General features: G+C 45.7%; 1 pseudogene; it reads right to left on the bottom strand.

Moving 5' to 3' along the window:
* Positions 1-19,625: 19,625 nt before the first annotated feature.
* On the bottom strand, positions 19,626-23,701 carry LOC124646999 (annotated as a pseudogene).
* Between the last annotated feature and the right edge of the window lie 53 nt (positions 23,702-23,754).

Raw genomic sequence — 23,754 nt, 5'->3', positions numbered from 1 at the left:
TACAAAGCTTTATCAAGCCTGCAGATATGACCCTTGCGAGAGGGATCAAAATAACCAGGAGGTTACCGCATATAAACTTCTTCTTCGAGAACACCATGCAAAAACGCGTTCTTCACATCTAGTTGCCTGAGCTTCCAATTCCGAGATACAGCTAAAGACAGAATTAATCTGATCGTGGCAGATTTAACCACAGGACTAAATGTGTCCTCATAGTCAACACCATACTTCTATTTAAATCCTTTAGCAACAAGTCTGGCTTTGTATCTGTCAATACTGCCATCAGCTTTGCGCTTTACCTTGTAGACCCACTTACAGTCAATTATATTCCGCCCATGTTCAGCAGGAACAAGATGCCAAGTGTTGTTATGAGAAAGAGCAGAAAACTCTTCATCCATAGCAGCCTTCCAACGAGGATCATCCAATGCTTCCTGAAGATTCTCAGGTTCACCAGTACTGCAGAAATTAGCAAAGCGGATTCTGTCATATCTAACACGGTCATTAGTGACAATTTTCGGCTTAACAATACCCTTTTGGCTGCGCGTACACGGACGATTAGCAGCAGGTTCAGGCACAGCAGGAGCAGACGCAGAGGATCCGGCGCTGTCTCTGTCAGAAAATCCACCAGAGGGCTCCACAGACGATCCAGCGGAGGACTATCTAGGGCTGCCAGCCACAGAAGATCCAGCGCCCGACAGAAAAGGACCTGGCGCGCCAGTCGATGTCGCTGTCGCTGGTCCAGGCAAGTGGGCGGGAGAGGAGGGTGTAATGCCACGCGCCACGCCAGGAGAGGAGGAGAGCCCGCCTGGATCCGCCTGCTGCTGCACTCGATCTGAGGCAGATCGCATGGGCGATCCCGATGAAGATTCATCCGATCTGTCCCCCTGGTTCCCGCCAGAATCTGTGGTGAACAAAAAATTATCTGTATCATGTATAAATGACCCAGCAGGTAGGTAATTAGCAGGATTAGCATCATCATTAGCCAAAATATCAATATCCCCAAACATAGGACGAATATGAGATGGCAGTATACTGATTTCGGAGCGCAATTGTACACCGGCATTGGGATTTAAGGTGGAAAACGGAAATACCGATTCATCAAACACTACATCTCGTGAGATATAGATACGGCCAGTGGCAACGTCAAGACAACGATAGCCTTTGTGCTGCCCACTATAGCCGAGGAACATGCATTGCTTAGAGCAAAATTGCAGTTTGCAAGAATTGTAAGGGCGAAGGTTGGGCCAACAGGCACACCCAAAAATTCGAAGAAACGAATAGTCACCTTTATTTTTAAAGAGACGCTCAACAGGTGTTTGATTTCCAATGACTCTACTAGGAAGACGATTGATAAAAAAAACGCCGTTTGAAAGGCCTCATCCCAATATTTCAGAGGCATGGAGGCATGAGCTAGTAGAGATAGGCCAACCTCAACAATATGCCGATGCTTACGCTCAGCTGATCCATTCTGCTGATGCGCATGAGTGTTGGAGATATGCCCAAGAGGCAATAATAAAGTGGTTATTATAATATATTTGTGTTTATGATAAATGTTTGCATACCATGCTATAATTGTATTAACCGAAACATTGGTACATGTGTGTTATGTAAACAACAAGGAGTCCCTAGTAAGCCTCTTGTGTAACTAGCTTGTTGTTTAATAGATGATCATGGTTTCGTGATCATGAACATTGGATGTTATTAATAACAAGGTTATGTCATTAGATGAATGATATAATGGACACACACCCAAATAAGCGTAGCATGAGATCAAGTCATTAAGTTCAACTTGCTATAAGCTTTCAATTCATAGTTACCTAGTCCTTCGACCATGAGATCATGTAAATCACTTACATCGGAAGGATGCTTTGATTACATCAAACGCCATTGCGTAAATGGGTGGTTATAAAGATGGAATTAAGTATTCAGAAAGTGTGAGCTGAGGCATATGGATCAATAGTGGGATTTGTCCATCCCGATGACGGATAGATATACTCTGGGCCCTCTCGGTGGAATGTCGTCTGATTAGCTTATAAGCATGTGACTGGGTCACAAGAGATGACATACCACGGTACGAGTAAAGAGTACTTGTCGGTAACGAGGTTGAACTAGGTATGGAGATACCGATGATCGAACCTCGAACAAGTAAAGTATCGCGTGACAAAGGGAATCGGTATCGTATGTAAATGGTTCAATCGATCACTAATTTATCGCTGAATGTGTGGAGCCATTATGGATCTCCAGATCCCGCTATTGGTTATTGGTCGGAGAGGAGTCTCGACCATGTCTGCATAGTTCACGAACCGTAGGGTGACGCGCTTAAAGTTCGATGTCGCATAAGTAGATTCGGAATATGAGATGGAGTCCGAAGTTTTGTTCGGAGTCTCGGATGGGATCCAGGACATCACGAGGAGGTCCGGAATGGTCCGGAGAATAAGATTCATATATGGGAAGTCATTTTACGGGGTTCAGGAAAGTTCCGGTGTTTTGACCGGAGCTTCTAGAAGGTTCTAGAGGGTCACCAGTGGGCCCACCACCCGGGAGGGGCCACGTAGGCGCCACATGGCATGGTGGGTCATGTCCACTATGACATGTGGGCCCAGGCCTGCCCACCCCTAGAGATAAGATCTATCTCTAATTTAAATGGTTTAAATTTAGAGATAAGATCCATCTCCTAAATTAAAGGGTTTAAATTTAGAGATAAGGGGGAGACTTGGGGGAGAAGATTGATGCGCGTAGATGTACACGTCTGTTGGGAACCCCAAGAGGAAGGTGTGATGCGCACAGCAGCAAGTTTTCCCTCAGAAAGAAACCAAGGTTATCGAACCAGTAGGAGCCAAGAAGCACGTGAAGGTTGTTGGTGGAGGAATATAGTGCGGCACAACACCAGTGAAACCGGCGCCAACGTGGAACCTGCACAACACAATCAAAGTACTTTGCCCCAACGTAACAGTGAGGTTGTCAATCTCACCGGCTTGCTGAAAACAAAGGATTAAACGTATCGAGTGGAAGATGGTGTTTGTTTGCAAAGAACAGTAAAACAATAATTGCAGTAGAATGTATTCAGATGTAAAAGAATGGACTGGGGTCCACAGTTCACTAGTGGTGTCTCTCCAATAAGATAACTAACATGTTGGGTGAACAAATTACAGGTGGGCAATTGACAAATAAAGATTCAATACATATCAACGATGATTACTATGAGATTTCATCAGGGCATTACGACAAAGTACATAGACCGCTATCCAGCATGCATCTATGCCTAAATAATCCACCTTCAGGTTATCATCCGAACCCCCTCCAGTATTAAGTTGTAAACAACAGATAATTGCATTAAGTATGGTGCGTAATGTAATCAACACAAATATCCTTAGACAAAGCATCAATGTTTTATCCCTAGTAGCAACAGCACATCCACAACCTTAGAACTTTCGTCATCATCGTCCCAGCATTAAATGGAGGCATGAACCCACTATCGAGCATAATTACTCCCTCTTGGAGTTACAAGTATCAACTTGGCCAGAGCCTCTACTAGCAACGGAGAGCATGCAAGAACATAAACAACACATATATGATAGATTGATAATCAACTTGACATAATATTCTAGATTCATCGGATCCCACCAAACACAACATGTAGCATTACAAATAGATGATCTTGATCATGTTAGGCAGCTCACAAGATCTATAACAATGATAGCACATGCGGAGAAGACAACCATCTAGCTACTGCTATGGACCCATAGTCCAAGGATGAACTACTCACGCATCAATCCGAAGGCGGGCATGATGATGTAGAGCCCCTCCGGTGATGATTCCCCTCTCCGGCGAGGGTGCCGGAGGTGATCTCCTGAATCCCCCGAGATGGGATTGGCGGCGGCGGCCTCTCAGTAATGTTTTCCGTATCGTGGCTCTCGGTACAGGGGGTTTCGCGACGAAGGCTATTTGTAGGCGAAAGGGTAGGTCAGGGGGCGACGCGAGGGGCCCAGACCACAGGGACGCGCGGCCAGGGCCTGGCCGCGCCGCCCTATGGTCTGGCCACCTCGTGGCCCCACTTCGTTATCCCTCCGGTCTTCTGGAAGCTTCGTGGAAAAATAGGACCCTGGGCGTTGATTTCGTCCAATTCCGAGAATATTTCCTTACTAGGATTTCTGAAACCAAAAACAGCAGAAAACAGCAACTGGCACTTCGGCATCTTGTTAATAGGTTAGTGCCGGAAAATGTATAATAATGCTGTAAAATATGTATAAAACATTCAAGTATTATCATAAAAGTAGCATGGAACATAAGAAATTATAGATACGTTTGAGACGTATCAAGCATCCCCAAGCTTAGTTCCTACTCGCCCTCGAGTAGGTAAACGATAAAACAAATAATTTCTGAAGTGACATGCTACCAACATAATCTTGATCAACATTATTGTAAAGCATATGAGATGAATGGAGTGATCTGAACAAAAGATTGCTAACAAAGATAATGACTAAACAAATGAATCATATAGCAAAACTTTTCATGAATAGTACTTTCAAACAAGTATCAATAAGACTTGCATAAGAGCTAACTCATAAGCAATAAATTCTTAGTAGAATGCATTAAAACAACACAAAGGATGATTAAGTTTCAGCGAATGCTTTCAACTTGTAACATGTATATCTCATGGATATTTGTCAACATAGAGTAATATAACAAGTGCAATAAGTAAACATGTAAGAATCAATGCACACAGTTAACACAAGTGTTTGCTTCTAAGATAGAAAGAAGTGGGTAGACTGACTCAACATAAAGTAAAAGAATGGCTCTTCGCAGAGGAAAGCATGGATTACTCTTTTTGTGCTAGAGCTTTTGTTTTGAAAACATAGAAACAATTTTGTCAACGGTAGTAATAATTCATATGTGCTATGCATAATACTTCCTACAAGTTGCAAGTCTCATGCATAGAGTACTAATAGTGCTCGCACCTTGTCCTAATCAGCTTGGAAAACACGGATTATCATCGCATAACATATGTTTCAACCAAGTGTCACAAAGGGGTACCTCTATGTCGCCTGTACAAATGTCTAAGGAGAAAGCACGCATTGGATTTCTTGCTTTTGATTATTCTCAACTTAGACATCCATACTGGGACAACATAGACAACAGATAATGGACTCCTCTTTTAATGCTTAAGCATTCAACAACAAATAATATTCTCATAAGAGATTGAGGTTGTATGTCCAAACTAAAACTTCCACCATGATACATGGTTTTAGTTAGCGGCCCAATGTTCTTCTCTAACATATGCATACTCAAACCATTTGATCATGAAATCGCACTTACTTCAGACAAGACGAACATGCATAGCATCTCACATGATATCCAACAAAGGTAAAAAGTTGATGGCGTCCCCAGAAACATGGTTACCGCTCAACAAGCAACTTATAAGAACTAAGACACATAACTACATATTCATCACCACAATAGATTTTAAGCTATTTGTCCCATGAGCTATATATTGTAAAGGTAAAAGAATGAAATTTTAAAGGTAGCACTCAAGTAATTTACTTTGGAATGGCAGAAAAATACCACATAGTAGGTAGATATGGTGGACACAAATGGCATGGGTTTTGGCTCAAGGTGTTTGGATGCACGAGAAGCATTTCCTCTCAGTACAAGGTTTGGCCTAGAAAGGTTGTTTGAAGCAAACACAAGTATGAACAGGTACAGCAAAACTTACACAAGATCATATTGCAAGCATTATAAGGCTCTACACTGTCTTCCTTGTTGTTCAAACACTTTACCCGAAAATATCTAGACTTAGAGAGACCAATCATGCAAACCAAATTAAACAAGCTCTACGGTAGTTCTTCATTAATAGATTAAACTACATGATGCAAGAGCTTAAACATGATCTATGAGAGCTCAAACAATTGCCAAGTTACCAAACCATATGCAGCATTTTCTGATTCCAACCAAATAGCAATTTAACGAAGCAATTTCAACCTTCGCCATGAACATTAAAGCACAATTAAGAACACAAGTGTTCCATATGAAAAAGCGGAGCGTAATATCTCCAATATAAGAATGATGGGATCCAACTTTATTCAAACCAAAACAAAAATAAAAGCAAAACCGACGCTCCAAGTAAAGAACATAAAATGTGATGGAATAAAAATATAGTTTCACTAGAAGTGACATGATAATGTTGTCGATGAAGAAGGGGATGTCTTGGGCATCCCCAAGCTTAGATGCTTGAGTCTTCTTAAAATATGCAGGGATGAACCATCGGGGCATCCCCAAGCTTTAGACCTTTCACTCTTCTTGATCATAGTATATTATCCTCTTCTCTTGACCCTTGAAAACCTCCTCCACACCAAACTTCAAGCAAACTCATTAGAGGGTTAGTGCATAATTAAAAATTCACACATTCAGAGGTGACACAATCATTCTTAACACTTCTGGATATTGCACAAAGCTTCTGAAAGTTAATGGAACAAAGAAACTCATTCAACATAGCAAAAGCGGCAATGCGAAATAAAAGGCAGAATCTGTCAAAAACAGAACAGTCCGTAAAGACGAATTTTGCAGGGGCAACTAACTTGCTCAAACGGAAAAACTCAAAACTAATGAAAGTTGCGTACATATCTAAGGATCACGCTCGTAAATTGGAAGATTTTTTTGATTTTTTTACAGAGACTTCTGCGCGAATTTGTGACAGACATCAATGCTGTTTCTGCGCAGCAATCCAAATATAGCATCAACTTTAGCATAGAAACTTTACTTGACACAAAAACATGATAAGGAGAGGTTGCTATAGTAGTAAACAACTTCCAAGACTCAACAATACAGTAAATAAAATAAAACATGGGTTATCTCCCAAGAAGTGCTTTCTTTATAGCCATTAAGATGGGCTCAGTAATTTTAATGATGTTCTCGAAGAAATAAGAGTTGAAACAAAAGAGAGCATCAAGAAGCAAATTCAAAACACATTTAAGTCTAACCCGCCTCCTATGCTTAGGAATCTTGTATACAAATAAATTCAAAAAAAACAAAGTGACAAGCATAGGAAGATAAAACACGAGTAACTTCAAAATTTTCGGCATGTAGAGAGGTGTTTTAGTACCATGAAAATTTCTACAACCATATTTCCCTCTCTCATAATAATTTTCAGTAGCATCATGAACAAACTCAACAATATAACTATCACATACAGCATTCTTGTCATGATCCACATGCATAAAAATATCATTACTCGCCACATAAGCATAATCAATTTTATTAGTAATAGTGGGAGTAAAACTATCACAACCATCATTGTAATCATCATAAATTGGAGGCATAGAATAATCATAATGAATTTTATCCTCAATAGTAGATGGACTGAAAATATCATATTCATCATTGTAAACATCATATATAGGAGGCATATCAACATAAACTTTCTCCTCCATACCCGGGGGACTAAAGAGATCATTTTCATCAAAACCGACCTCCGCAAGCTTAAATTCTTCAATAGCATTAGCAATAATGGTGTTCAAAGCATTCATATTAATAACATTGCCATTAGCATGCATATAAAGTTCCATAGGTTTTTTAATTCTCTCTTCAAACACATCATGTCCTAATTCAAGATAAAGTTCATAAAGATCTCTAATTTTTTTGTTTTTTTCCATTAAGCCTAACTAGTGAAAATAAAAATAAGTACAGGACTAGACATGATAACAAAATAAATTAAATGCAAGTAACTAATTTTTTGTGTTTTTGATATAAGAAAGCAAACAAGACAATAAATAAAATAAAGTAAAGCAAGACAAAAACAAAGTAAAGAGATTGGATGTGGAGACTCCCCTTGCAGCGTGTCTTGATCTCCCCGGCAACGGCGCCAGAAAAAGAGTTGTTGCCGTGGGAGTTGGCAATCTCTGGGGTGTAACTTCTCTTTAGATCCCCGGCAACGGCGCCAGAAAAAGAGCTTGATGCGCGTAGATGTACACGTCCGTTGGGAACCTGTTATCACCAGATTTTGGCCAAATCAGGAGATGGGCCGTAAGTGAAGATAGGCTTGAAGGACATACACGTGGAGCATCTTCGAAGCGGCCTTGCGCTAAGAGTTTGGGCTAAATTGCCCGTGTATCTGTAATATAGTAGATCATATCGTGTTTAGAATTAACAGATAGAGTCTGGCCCGTGCACGGTTAGGTGCACGCCTCAATTAGAAAGTCCCTTGGACTATAAATATGTATCTAGGGTTATCGGAAAAGGAGGACAATCACGTTCACAAAAAACACAAACCAGGCGCATCGCCACCCCTTCCTTCGAGGGTTCTCTTCCGGGTAAGCATCATGCTGCCTAGATCGCATCTTGCGATCTAGGCGAGTACACGTTATTCGTCTACCTTGTGCTGCTCGTGCTCGAAGCGTTGTTGATGGCGAGCAGCACTATTTATCCTTAGGTGTTTAGGGGCTTGCATTGGTGCTTTCTCGTGCATACATGCGTGGCAATGCCGTCCCTCGACACCTAGCTGCCCTTACACCTATACGGGTGTAAGGGCAGCATCTTGCTTGTTCGTTACTTAGTAGATCCGATCTGTTATAGTTGCTCCTTGCTCCGCAGGGATTAGTTTAATATCTGCATAGTTAGGCCTTATGCTGGGGTCGGACGATCCGGTAGCGCGTTAGATGTTGTTTACCGTCCCTACAAGGGATGTTCCGGGAATCAACGTTATGTTGGTTTTTAGGCCTCTCGTAGGGGTAGTTTGCATCATCTTTCGTATCTGCTAGGCCCGATCACACGTAGGACGTTCCGGTTATGCGGTGAAAACCCTAAACTGTCGTAGATCGCTTTAGCTTTGTTTTGATCAAGCAGGATCCCCATGTCATTGCAAATCCAACGTGAACCATGGGGCGATCGGCTCTTTGAGCCGATCCACAGGGCAACCTGAGAGCCGATAGGGCTCGTATTTAATGTTTACGTGTCTACCATGCAGGAACAATCGAAGCACTCTAACACCTTCCTGATCGGGTCTAGGTCAGGTGGCACGCCCTAGCAACCGCCAGGACGTGGCTGGAAGACTTGCGGGACGACGCGAGGTGCCAGGGTCCACTAAGCGGCCTTGGGAACCTCCCGGCTCTTCGTGTTGCTTAACCATTGCCCGCCGGTGGGTTTTGGTAGGTAACACATTCTGGCACGCCCGGTGGGACATCTTCTGCAACATCCACGTCAACACCGACATCCGAAGATGGCAGAGGAACAAATCACATACAAGGATCTTCCTGCAGAACACAAGAAGAAACGCGATGAGCTGAAGGCCATCTGTGAAGCCGAGCTCATCGGCTCCTTTGCGAAAGCCCGTCTGTGCGGCATCAAGGTCAAAGGGGGCACACGTTCGTCTCCTGGCGTCAATATGGTGGATCTCAGCCACTCTATAAGGGAGCCAGGGTTCTCCTTTGGTGTCAATATGGCAGGGCTTGTGATCCGCCATAGCACGGGCAAAGCAGAAAGCAGCCACTCTCGTGGCAAGGACAAAGAGGAGGCCGTTCCACGCGACCGGCCCCAGGATGATGATAGACGATACCTAACCGAGGAGGAGGTGAGAAGCATACGGCATCAACGCCCACTCTCAGTGCATCTCGTCAACAAATACGAGCAGCAGTACGACCGACGTCGACGCCACGACGAAGACGACGAAAGATATCGTCGGTCAGATGCGGCGGACAGGAGGTATCGTCAGCACGACAGAAACAACGACGGGTACGAGCTTCACGCTAGAGGGAGGTCAAGGGAGCAAGACAACATGGATAAGCACTGGGACTGTCCTTCCTTCAAACATTGCTGGGACTCCGGAATGAGCCGATTGCCAACAATCGAGAACTGCCCAGAGTGCAAACATCAAAGGAGAAGGGCAAATGAAGTTTCAGCGTTCGAGCGTCCAGGACCTCTCCCACCTCATAGTAAACAAGCTGAGTCATCTCAAGAAGAAGACTTTGAGGAGTCAGATGGAGAAGAAGATAGGTATCACCGGCCAAGGTGGTGCCCTGATGGACTTAGCCATTCTCAGAAGCGTAGGGTGCAGCGGCTGCGAAACTTGGAAGAAGCCGAGGCACAGTACCTGTACGCGTTGCGAAAAGCGCGGCCCAATCTGGCCGTAGAAATTCAGCAAGCATTGGAGACAAAGGCGCGCCCGCCCAAAAAAGTATGGCGCCCTAAACAGACGAAAGCCGATGCACAGGCATCGGCTGATATCGATGCAGAGGCATCGGCTGGTACAAGCACAGTGTCCAGGATCTCCTCAGAGATTTAAGACCCAAGACAGGGTGAACGTGCCTCCAGCGAGTCACATCACCGTAACAAAAGGACAAGAAGTTGTAAATCCTCATTAAGCATCACAATGCAAAAGGAGGCCGATTTTAGCGATCGGCTAGTATTATCCTCGACATACGCTCTGCCTGTGTTCAACATTGACCTGGCAGGCGATGGGAAGCTGGGTTACGGGTTTACATCAGCCGACGAGCTAGAAGAGATCGATATTGGTCCGGGGGATAAGCCACGACCAACATTTATCAGCAAAAAGTTAGACCCGCATCTGAGGAGCCTGATGATAGCATTGTTGAAAGAATACCCAGATTGTTTTGCCTGGAATTATACAGAAATGCCTGGGCTAGACAGGAGCATCATTGAGCACAGGCTCCCTCTGAAAAAAGGATTTCGACCGTTCCAGCAGCGATCGCGTCAGATGAAGGCCGAAGTCTTGGAGGAAGTCAAGAAGGAGATCAAGAAGATGTTGGACGCCGGGTTCATCAGGCCATGCAGGTTTTCTAATGTGGTACCTGTGGAGAAAAAGGATGGCCGATGGCGCGTAGCCATAGATTTTCGGAACCTTAACAGCGCCACTCCGAAGGACGAGTATCCAATGCCAGTAGCAGAGACCCTGATCAATGCAGCTGCTGGTCACAAGATTTTGAGTTTCATGGATGGCAACGCTGGCTACAACCAAATTTTCATGGCTCCAGAAGATATACACAAGACTGCATTCAGAGTGCCAGGCTCGGTGGGCTTGTTTGAATATGTGGTCATGACGTTTGGGCTAAAGAACGCCGGCGCAACATACCAAAGAGCCATGAACTACATCTTCCATGATCTAATTGGCAAATTGGTGGAAATTTACATCGACGACGTGGTGGTAAAGTCCGTTGCAACGGACGGACACTTAGAGGATTTACGACAAGTCCTGGACCGAATCCGGAAGTTCGGACTGAGAATGAATCCAAAGAAGTGTGCCTTCGGTGTGACGGCCGGTCAGTTCCTAGGGTTCTTGGTTCACGAGCGCGGGATTGAGATCGGCCTGAAAAGTCAAGAGGCAGTGCGAACGATGAAGCCGCCCACCACAAAGAAGGAGCTCCAATGTCTCATCGGCAAAATTAATTTCGTCAGAAGGTTTATCTCGAACCTGTCAGGGCGAATTGAGCCGTTCATGGGCTTGGTCAAAATCAAGTCCGATGAAGAGTTCCGCCTGGGGCAGAGCAACAACAGGCCTTTGACAATATTAAGGAATACCTGACCAAGCCACCTGTGTTAGTTCCGCCGCGGCAAGACAGGCCGTTCTACATTTACTTATCAGTGGCTGACACTTCCATCGCATCAGTGGTGGTGCAGGTTTATGATGGCCTGGAAAAAGTGGTTTTTTACCTCAGCAGAAGGATGTTGGATGCAGAAACAAGGTACCCTGAAATTGAGAAGTTGTGCCTCTGTCTATTCTTTACCTGCACCAAGATCCAGCACATCCTGGTGTCAGCAGATATCATTTTTATATGCAAATCAGATGTCATCAAGCACATGTTGTCGGCTCCTGTATTAAAAGGCCGACTCGGCAAATGGATGTTTGCATTATCGGAGTTTGAAATTTGGTATCAACCGGCAAAGGCAGTCAAGGGACAGGCGCTAGCAGATCTGATTGCTGAACGAATAAACACGGACGTAGCAGCACTATCTGTGCGTGCATGGGCCATGTTCTTCGATGGATCGGTTTGTGAGGATGGTTGCGGCATCGACGTGCTACTCGTGTCGCCTCGGGGGGCAACATACTCCTTCTCTATCAGGTTGGCTGACCCTTGCACCAACAATGTGGCTGAGTACGAAGCGATCTGCAAGGGAATGGAGTTACTCCTGGAAGCTGGGGCTGAAGCAGTGGAGATCTTTGGAGATTCCAAATTGGTGTTTTCTCAGCTCACAGAAGAATACAAGTGCGAAAGCGAGTCACTCTTCCCATTTTGGGTACAATGCCGTGAGCTAATGGCACAGTTCAGGTATATAAGCTTCAATTGGATACCAAGGTCGCAAAATACTGAGGCAAACGACCTCGCACAAACAGCGTCAGGATACAAGGATGTAGCAGGAGAGGCCGATTTTCAAGTGCAACTCGTGGAACCAGATGATTGGAGAGCCGATATCTTCAATTACTTGAAGGATCCGGCTCGGGGGGCACCTAAGCGTACAAGATACAGAGCCATGAAGTACGTACTGATTGGCGATGACATGTTTTATAGAACTTTGGAAGGATTACTTCTCAAATGTCTGGGACCAGCCGAGTCCAATCGGCTCTTGCACGAGGTGCACGAGGGTGCTTGTGGAACCCACCAGTCGGCTCATAAGATGAAGTGGCTGATTAGGCGCTCCGGGTTTTATTGGCCTACCATGCTTGAAGATTGCTTCCAGTATTATAAAGGTTGTCAAGCATGTCAGAAGTTTGGGAGCATTCAGATGGTACCCGCATCAGCAATGAATCCTATCATCAAACCTTGGCCATTCCGAGGATGGGGTATGGATATGATCGGAGAAATTCATCCTTCGTCGAGCAAGGGCCATAGATGGGTTCTGGCCATTACAGATTACTTCACGAAATGGGTGGAAGCGGTCCCTATGAAGAAAGTAGCATCAGAAGACGTTATCAAGTTCGTATTGGAACATGTCATTCATAGATTCGGGATCCCCCAAACTATTACGACCGATGGAGGTTCGGTCTTCGTTTCGAAAGAGATGAAAAAGTTCTGCGATGACATGGGGATCAAGTTAATCCGATCGTCTCCATATTATGCTCAAGCAAACGGGCAGGCTGAAGCATCCAACAAAAGCTTGATCAAGCTGATCAAGAGGAAAATCGACGAGCACCCTAAACGATGGCATGAGGTGTTGTCAGATGCGTTGTGGGCTTACCGCATGTCGTGCCATGGAGCAATAAAAACCACCCCGTACCAGCTGGTCTATGGACAAGAAGCTGTGTTACCCTGGGAAGTCAAGGCAGGGTCAAGGTGGGTCACGTTTCAGAATGATTTAACTGCTGAAGAATATGCAGCCCTGATGAGTGACAGCGTTGAGGATGCGACGGAACTTAGACTATGGTCACTTGAGAAAATCAAGGAGAACAAAGCCAAGGTGGCTCGGGCATATAATAAGAAGGTGAAGCCAAAAGAATTCCAAGTTGATGATTTGGTATGGGAAGCTGTATTGCCATTGGGGACGAGGGATAAAGAGTATGGTAAATGGTCTCCGAATTGGCATGGCCCGTACAAAGTTGTCCAAGTTTTGAAAGGGAATGCGTACATGCTCGAGAAGTTGGATGGCGTGAAGTTCCCAGTAGCCGTCAATGGCCAGCATCTCAAGAAATATTTCCCAAGTATGTGGGATGATGGACAGTAAGATATGGAGGCCGATAAACAAATCGGCCAGTAAAAAAAAAAGGGGGCCGATGTATGAAATCGGCCGGGTAAAAAAAACAAAAATCAGGCAGCCGATGCACGGTCATCGACTCTAGAGATTGAAGGCAACTTTTTCGCCTTGAATTACGTTTGGAATGCAGGCCGATGCTTTGCCATTGGCTCTTTGGGTAACGATTGCGTTGAACAGTCGGCTAAATTGACAAAGAAGCAAAGGTAATTGATAGGAATTTTCTTCATTAATAGGAGAGGATTTTTACAATGAGGAGCCGATTGCTCAAGAAAGGAAGGACAAAAGAAGAGCCGATTTCTCAAGGACTACTAATCCTACAGAGCTAATCTTCGCTGGCCTCATCGTCGGCGCCGGAGCCACCGTCGACGCTGCTTCCGGAGACTTCCTCGTCGCTGCTACCCAGGTCTTCGGCTGGAGCCTCTTCTTCCTCGTCATCATCATCATCCTCACTGTCCGCCCAAGCGCGGAAACGCTTTGTCGGCGGATACCCAGCGGAAGAGGAGGAATCATCTTCCTCCTCTTCTTCTCCTTCCTCGTCATCATCATCGTCCTTGCTGTCCGCCCACATGCAGGAGCGCTTCGTCGGCGGGTACCTGGCGGAGGAGGGGGCCTCTTCCTTCTTTACTTGTTCCTCCTTCTTGTCGGAGGATATGGGGTTCGCCCCGGAGTGGGGGTCGTCTTCATTCTTTGGCGAAGATCGGAGGGAGAGACCTGAGGAGGTAGAAGAAGAAGAAGACATTGCTGCGGGGGAAGAGGGTTTTTTGGTGCTGGTGGGCAGAACAGAGCAAGGGGATGAAGTGGCGAACCGTCTGGCACAGATAAATAAAGGGGATGCAGTGAAGATTTAATGCTATGACGGTTCTCGAGGACATGATGCCAGAACCGTCAAATCGTGCAGAGAAGTTGAGAAGGCAAGGCGTCATGATGGAGAATACTGCGACGGTTCTGCTCTGCCAGGACATGACCCCTCAGAGGAAAGACAGATGGTTTTGAAATTATCATTGCCAAAACCAGGGGGGCATGTGTTATCACCAGATTTTGGCCAAATCAGGAGATGGGCCGTAAGTTAAGATAGGCTTGAAGGACATACACGTGGAGCATCTTCGAAGCGGCCTTGCGCTAAGAGTCTGGGCTAAATTGCCCGTGTATCTGTAATATAGTAGATCGTATCGTGTTTAGAATTAACAGATAGAGTCTGGCCCGTGCACGGTTAGGTGCACGCCTCAATTAGAATGTCCCTTGGACTATAAATATGTATCTAGGGTTATCGGAAAAGGAGGACAATCACGTTCACAACAAACACAAACCAGGCGCATCGCCACCCCTTCCTTCGAGGGTTCTCTTCCGGGTAAGCATCATGCTGCCTAGATCGCATCTTGCGATCTAGGCAGTACACGTTTATTCGTCTACCTTGTGCTGCTCGTGCTGAAGCGTTGTTGATGGCGAGCAGCACTATTTATCCTTAGGTGTTTAGGGGCTTGCATTGGTGCTTTCTCGTGCATACATGCGTGGCAATGCCGTCCCTCGACACCTAGCTGCCCTTACACCTATACGGGTGTAAGGGCAGCATCTTGCTTGTTCGTTACTTAGTAGATCCGATCTGTTATAGTTGCTCCTTGCTCCGCAGGGATTAGTTTAATATCTGCATAGTTAGGCCTTATGCTGGGGTCGGACGATCCGGTAGCGCGTTAGATGTTGTTTACCGTCCCTACAAGGGATGTTCCGGGAATCAATGTTATGTTGGTTTTTAGGCCTCTCGTAGGGGTAGTTTGCATCATCTTTCGTATCTGCTAGGCCCGATCACACGTAGGACGTTCCGGTTATGCGGTGAAAATCCTAAATTGTCGTAGATCGCTTTAGCTTTGTTTTGATCAAGCAGGATCCCCATGTCATTGCAAATCCAACGTGAACCATGGGGCGATCGGCTCTTTGAGCCGATCCACAGGGCAACCTGAGAGCCGATAGGGCTCGTATTTAATGTTTACGTGTCTACCATGCAGGAACAATCGAAGCACTCTAACACCTTTCTGATCGGGTCTAGGTCAGGTGGCACGCCCTAGCAACCGCCAGGACGTGGCTGGAAGACTTGCGGGACGACGCGAGGTGCCAGGGTCCACTAAGCGGCCTTGGGAGCCTCCCGGCTCTTCGTGTTGCTTAACCATTGCCCGCCGGTGGGTTTTGGCAGGTAACAGAACCCCAAGAGGAAGGTGTGATGCGCACAGCAGCAAGTTTTCCCTCAGAAAGAAACCAAGGTTATCGAACCAGTAGGAGCCAAGAAGCACGTGAAGGTTGTTGGTGGAGGAATGTAGTGTGGCGCAACACCAGTGAAACCGGCGCCAACGTGGAACCTACACAACACAATCAAAGTACTTTGCCCCAACGTAACAGTGAGGTTGTCAATCTCACCGGCTTGCTGAAAACAAAGGATTAAACGTATCGAGTGGAAGATGGTGTTTGTTTGCAAAGAATAGTAAAAACAATAATTGCAGTAGAATGTATTCAGATGTAAAAGAATGGACTGGGGTCCACAGTTCACTAGTGGTGTCTCTCCAATAAGATAACTAACATGCTGGGTGAACAAATTACAGGTGGGCAATTGACAAATAAAGATTCAATACATATCAACGATGATTACTATGAGATTTAATCAGGGCATTACGACAAAGTACATAGACCGCTATCCAACATTCATCTATGCCTAAATAATCCACCTTCAGGTTATCATCCGAACCCCCTCCAGTATTAAGTTGTAAACAACAGATAATTGCATTAAGTATGGTGCGTAATGTAATCAACACAAATATCCTTAGAAAAAGCATCAATGTTTTATCCCTAGTAGCAACATCACATCCACAACCTTAGAACTTTCTGTCATCGTCCTGCATTAAATGAAGGCATGAACCCACTATCGAGCATAATTACTCCCTCTTGGAGTTACAAGTATCAACTTGGCCAGAGCCTCTACTAGCAACGGAGAGCATGCAAGAACATAAACAACACATATATGATAGATTGATAATCAACTTGACATAATATTCTAGATTCATCGGATCCCACCAAACACAACATGTAGCATTACAAATAGATGATCTTGATCATGTTAGGCAGCTCACAAGATCTATAACAATGATAGCACATGCGGAGAAGACAACCATCTAGCTACTGCTATGGACCCATAGTCCAAGGATGAACTACTCACGCATCAATCCGGAGGCGTGCATGATGATGTAGAGCCCCTCCGGTGATGATTCCCCTCTCCGGCAGGGTGCCGGAGGCGATCTCCTGAATCCCCCGAGATGGGATTGGCGGCGGCGGCCTCTCAGTAATGTTTTCCGTATCGTGGCTCTCGGTACAGGGGGTTTCGCGACGAAGGCTATTTGTAGGCGAAAGGGTAGGTCAGGGGGGGACGCGAGGGGCCCAGACCATAGGGTCGCGCGGCCAGGGCCTGGGCCGCGCCGCCCTATGGTCTGGCCACCTCGTGGCCCCACTTCGTTATCCCTCCGGTCTTCTGGAAGCTTCGTGGAAAAATAGGACCCTGGGCGTTGATTTCGTCCAATTCCGAGAATATTTCCTTACTAGGATTTCTGAAACCAAAAATAGCAGAAACGACAGAATCGGCACTTCAGCATCTTGTTAATAGGTTAGTGCCGGAAAATGTATAATAATGCTGTAAAGTATGTATAAAACATTCAAGTATTGTCATAAAAGTAGCATGGAACATAAGAAATTATAGATACGTTTGAGACGTATCAAAGATCTCCCCCCTTCATGCGCCGGCCAAGGGGAGGGTGGGCCCTAGGGGAAACCCTAGGCCGACCCCTCCGCCTATATAAAGAGCGGAGGGGGTGGCCGGCCACCACACCCCTTCATCCAACCCTGGCCGCCCCCTCTCTACCTCCTCCATACACTGCTCCGGCTTAGGCGAAGCCCTGCAGTTTTTCTTCTCCACCACCACCACCACGCCGTCGTGTTGCTGGGATTCCATGGAGATCTACCACACCTCTGCTTCCCACTGGAACGGGGAGAGGACGTGCTTCATCGACACCGTACGCGCGACCGAGTACGGAAGTGCTGCCGGATTGCAGCACCGGGACGATCGTCTACACCAACAACGAGATCTAATCTCGTAGGCTTTGGAATCTTTGAGGATTAGTCTCACATTCAACTCGTTGCTTCGATCTCATAGATTAGATCTTGGCTTTTCCATAGATTAGATCTTGGATTTATTCGTCTTTGCGGTAGAATTTTTTTTGTTTTCCTTGCAACGAACCCATCAATGAGGACAGGAAACATGATGCGAGATCCCAACACGTTGGAAAAAGGCATTGAGTTTGTGATACTCACCCCCCCAATCAGTTTGAAGAGCAAGAATCTTTCGATCAAAGAGACGTTCAACATGATTTCGAAAGTCGTGAAAGCGCTGAAACACATGAGATTTGTTTTTAAGCATATATATCCAAGAAAACTTGCTGAAATCATCAATAAAACTGACATTGTATTTATTTCTTCCAATTGAAGGACAGGCAGGACCCCATACATCAGAAAACACAAGTTCTAAAGGAAAAGACGACTCACTAGACGACTTTGGATAAGGTAATTGATGGCTCTTGGCCTTTTGACATGCATCACACACTGACTCTTTATTGGACTCACTAAAAGGAATATTATTCTCTCGAAGAATTTTCTGAACCACTACTGAAGAGGGATGTCCTAGACGCCTATGCCAATGTGATGAGGACTGGACACCAAGTGCTTGTTTGTTGAACGACCATGATGAAGCCGGCATAGGATAGAGGCCACCCACGCTCCTACCTTGAAGGAGAATTTTCTTTGTGTCCTGATCCTTGATAGAAGAAAAATCAGGCCAATGTTCAATAAATGCATGATTATCAGATGCAAGTTTATGAGTGGAAATAAGATTTTTGGTGGCATCAGGAACATGGAGAATATTTTTGAGTTGGAAACTATGATTGGGGGTATGATATAAAGATTGACCAATGTGATGTATATCCAGACCTTTGCCATTAGGACCATGGATCTGCTCTTGACCGTTGTAGCGCTCCCTTGTGGTCAGCTTGTCCAACTCCCCCATGATATGATCAGTAGCCCCAGAGTCAATGAACCAGGGACCTTCAGCTCCATAAGATCCTGTTGCTGTATTTGCCGAGCGCTCAGGGTTAGGGCCTTGGTAGCTTTTGTTGAACCTCTTCCAGCAGCGGAACACAGGATGCCCCTCTTTGTCACAGATCTGACAGACCACAGAGGAACCCTGCCTATCATTGCGGCCTGCACCTTGACGTTGCTGATAGCCTCCACCTTGGTAGCTACCACTGCCATAGTTGCCTCCACCACTATACTGGTTGCTGTCGCTATACTGACCACGGCCGCCACCACCAGAGTTTCCTCGTCCAGCACCTCTTCCTCCCTTATTGCGGCCTCCAAAATTGCCACGGGATGCAGCGTTTGCAGATAGATCACCACCATCACCGCTGACAGGTTGCTGATCATCCAGACGAGATTCATATGCAAGAAACTGTGTGTCTAGCCAGATGACGAGGCGGTTTCCAAGCTCAGGGTTTCAACCTGGGCCTTTTGTAATGAAAGTTATGTAGCTTGGGACTCTGCATATTCAAATCATGTACAGATTTCTCCCAAAAAGCACTTCACAATATTATAATTAACTTGTTAGTTCTGTGAATATACTAGGGTCCTGGGCAAGTATCAATAATTTGATGCATGCCATGGAGAGTTGTAGTCACTGTTAGCTGGTACAAAATACTCCGTAGTAAAATTTGTGAAGTTTTGCACCGTATGAAAACTCTTTTATGTTCCACGAATGAAATGTATGTGCTTAAAGTGAATCTTGAGTCTTCTCCCAAAATAATGAATCTTGAGTCTCTTGTGAAGTGGAAGCAGCTGTTGAGAAATATCAGTCAGCTGGGGCAGGACTTTTTAGTTCCTATATACAGAAGTCAGGACTACAAAATTACTAATATTGTCTAATTATATTGTTTATGTCCTCTTACTTAAAAAAACATCAAGATTGGATACATGGAAATCAAATGACTTCACTATATTTGGCTCCTTAAGTTGGAAATAGACAGACAGCTTGCTTCTTGTGAAAAGAAAGTGCTCGACAGTTATGTTGCAAGTCCGATTTTGTTCTCTGTTATTTACTGATCAATACATACGGTTATATTGTGGACTAGTTTTGCACTTGTTGCAAACTGGAGTATGAGCTAGAACCAGGTATTGATCTATTGTCAACGCAAGTCTATTGCAGGCTGCAGCAGGGGAGAAGCACAGGAGAAGTTCAGACATTGTGTAGAAGCAAACAACACATAGCCTGGTGCATTTAAAACCGAGCAACCGATTCTGGTTCATGACAAACGTGCACGAGCAGGATAGCTTTATCTGCGTGCCCGAGAACCTGCAGTGTTGAGGAACAGAAGACGCTGTGGTTTGTCAACAGCGAAATAAATATGTGCTCTTCAAGAAAAGGCAGTAGTTCATATTGACAAGTATATAAATCTGAAGAGACGAGAACAGCGAATGCATACAACTGTACGGACTTCATACCACGAGTTTTGAAGGAGAATTTGCTGCTCCGAAACATTTATGCACTAAACCCTGTCACTTATTATGGATCACAGGATGCCGACTGGCTAGTGAGTTACAACAGCCACGGGGCAGTAGCCATGTATATGAAAATAAAAATGAATGCCCATCATTATGAAATCACGAGCCCATCATTATGAAATCACAAGCCAACTGGTTTCAAAACAGTTTCAGTAGAAGTATATACCAACAACCAACAACCAACAACCAAATCTTTCAGTCCCAAACAAGTTGGGGTAGGCTAGAGTTGAAACCCATAAGATCTCGAAGCCAAGTCATGGTTCCGGAACGTGGATAGCTAACTTCCACGCACCCCTATCCATGGCTAAATCTTTGTCGATATTCCAAACCTTCAGGTCTCTCTTAACGGACTCCTCCCATGTCATGTTTGGTCTACCACGACCCCTCTTAACATTCTCATCACGCTTTATCCGTCCGCTATGCACTGGCACTTCCGCAGGCCTCCATTGGATATGTCCAAACCATCTGAGACGATGTTGGACCAACTTCTCTTCAATCGGTGCTACCCCAACTCTCTCTCATATATCGTCGTTCCGTATCCGATCCTTTCTAGTGTGGCCACATATCCATCTCAACATGCGCATCTCTGCTACACATAACTATTGGATATGTCGTCTCTTCGTTGGCCAACACTCAGCGACATACAACATCGCAGGTCGGATAGCAGTCCTATAAAACCTTCCTTTTAGCTTTTGTGGCACTCTCTTGTTACAGAGTACGCCAGAAGCTTGGTGCCACTTCATCCAACCAGCCTTGATTCGGTGGCCCACATCTTCATCGATATCGCCATCATTCTGCAACATGGACCCCAAATATCGAAAAGTGTCTCTCTCCGGTACCACCTGCCCATCAAGGCTAACCTCTCCCTCCTCGTGCCTAGTAGAACTGAAACTGCACCTCATGTATTCAGTTTTAGTTCTACTAAGCCTAAATACTTTCGATTCAAGAGTTCGCCTCCACAACTCTAACTTTCTATTAACCCCCGTTCGGCTATCATCGACTAGCACCACATCATCCGCAAAGAGCATACACCATGGGATGTCTCCTTGTATATCCCTTGTGACCTCATCCATCACCAAATCAAAAAGATAAGGGCTCAAAGCTGACCCTTGGTGTAGCCCTATTCTAATTGGAAAGTCATCAGTGTCGCCATCGCTTGTTCGAACACTTGTCATAATATTATCATACATATCCTTGATGAGGGTAATGTACTTTATTGGGACTTTGTGTTTCTCCAAGGCCCACCACATGACATTCCGATGTATCTTATCATAGGCCTTCTCCAAATCAATGAACACCATATGAAGGTCCTTCTTTTGCTCCCTGTATCTCTCCATCAGCTGTCGTACCAAGAAGATGGCTTCCATGGTAGACCTCCCGTGCATGAAACCAAATTGGTTTTTGGTCACGCTTGTCAACCTTCTTAAGCGGTGCTCAATGACTCTCTCCCATAGCTTCATAGTATGGCTCATCGGCTTGATTCCACGGTAATTAGTACAACTTTGAACATCCCCCTTGTTCTTGAAGATTGGTACTAAAATACTCCGCCTCCATTCTTCAGGCATCTTGTTTGACCGAAAAATGAGGTTGAAAAGCTTAGTTAGCCATACTATCGCTACGTCTCCAAGGCCTCTCCACGCCTCGATGGGGATACCATCAGGACCCATCGCCTTGCCGCCTTTAATCCTCCTTAACGCCTCCTTAACCTCAGACTCCTGGATACGTCGCACAAAGCACATGCTGGTATCATCAAAGGAGTCGTCTAGCTCAATGGTAGAGCTCTCAGCCTCTCCATTGTAAAGGTTGTCAAAGTACTCCCGCCATCTACGCTTGATCGCCTCATCCTTCACAAGAAGCTAATCATCTCCGTCCTTGATGCATTTGACTTCGTTGACATCCCTCGTCTTCCTCTCCCTAAACTTGGCCATCTTATAAATGTCCCTTCGCCTTCCTTCGTGTTTAAACGTTGGTAGAGGTCCTCATACGCCCGACCCCTTGCTTCACTCACCGCCCGCTTTGCAGCCTTCTTCGCCACCTTGTACTTCTCCATGTTAGCTGCACTCCTGTCCAGATATAGGCATCTGAAACAGTCCTTTTTCTCCCTAATAACCTTCTGGACCTCACCGTTCCACCACCAGGTATCCTTAGCTTCCCTTCTACTTCCCGTAGTCACCCCAAACTCCTCTACAGCGACCTTCCGCAAGTAGGTCGCCATACTCGTCCACATCATGTTTGCATCGCCTCCTTCCTCCCAAGGGCCCTCCTTAATAACCCTCTCCCTGAAAGCCTGGGATGCCTCACCCTTGAGCTTCCACCACTTTGTTCTAGCGACTTTGGCGCGCTTACCCCGCTGGACACGGATCCTAAAGCGAAAGTCAGCAACCACCAGCTTATGTTGAGGGACAACACTCTCTCCAGGTATCACCTTACAATCAATGCAGGCGTGTCTGTCTTCTCTTCTAGAGAGGACAAAATCAATCTGGCTAGATTGTAGACCACTACTGAACGTCACTAGATGGGATTCTCTCTTCCTAAAGAGGGTGTTAGCTACGACCATGTCATAGGCTAGAGCGAAGCTTAGGACATCTTCTCCTTCTTGCTTTCTGATGCCATAGCCAAAGCCCCCATGCACTCTTTCAAAACCTGTGTTAGATGTACCCACATGGCCATTGAGGTCTCCTCCTATGAAGAGCTTCTCACCAATAGGTACCCTCCTAACCAAGTCCTCCAGGCCTTCCCAGAACTCCCTCTTGGTGCTCTCATTGTGGCCTACTTGTGGGGCATACGCGCTGATAACATTGAGGACTAAGTCCCCAACAACCAGCTTGACAAGGATCATCCGGTCCCCTTGCCTCTTGACGTCCACAACTCCATCCCTGAGGCTCTTATTGACCAAGATGCCTACTCTATTTTTGTTTGAAGTTGTCCCCGTGTACCACAACTTGAAACCGGTATCCTCCACCTCATTCGCCTTCTGTCCCTTCCATTTGGTCTCTTGGACACATAGGACATCAACACGCCTCCTCACCGCTGTATCAACTAACTCCCGTAACTTACCCGTCAGGGACCCTACGTTCCAGCTACCTAAGCGTATCCTCCTAGGCTCGGCTAACTTCCTTACCCTCCGCACTCGTCGAGTCAAATGCGGAGACCCTTGCTCATTTTTCACTACACCGGGGCGTCGGTGCAGCGCGCCACTAAGGATGCGGCGACCCGACCCTTGCTCACTTATCACCGTATCCAGATCAAGATACGGCGTGCCACCAAGGGGGTGATGGCCCGGCCCTTACCCATTTGACACCACACCCGGGTTCCGATGTGGCGCGTCGCTAAGAGGGTTACGCTCCAACGAGGTTCCTTTGGGTTTCATCTCCATAAGAGTGGCTGGGTTTTTTACGTTGGCTCGCCTCGCCTATCACAACC

The sequence above is a fragment of the Lolium rigidum genome, chromosome 4 (assembly GCF_022539505.1).
Source record: "Lolium rigidum isolate FL_2022 chromosome 4, APGP_CSIRO_Lrig_0.1, whole genome shotgun sequence".
Lineage (NCBI taxonomy): Eukaryota > Viridiplantae > Streptophyta > Magnoliopsida > Poales > Poaceae > Lolium > Lolium rigidum.
The sequence above is the reverse complement of the archived record's forward strand: the minus strand, read 5'-3'. Positions and strand labels throughout refer to the sequence as shown.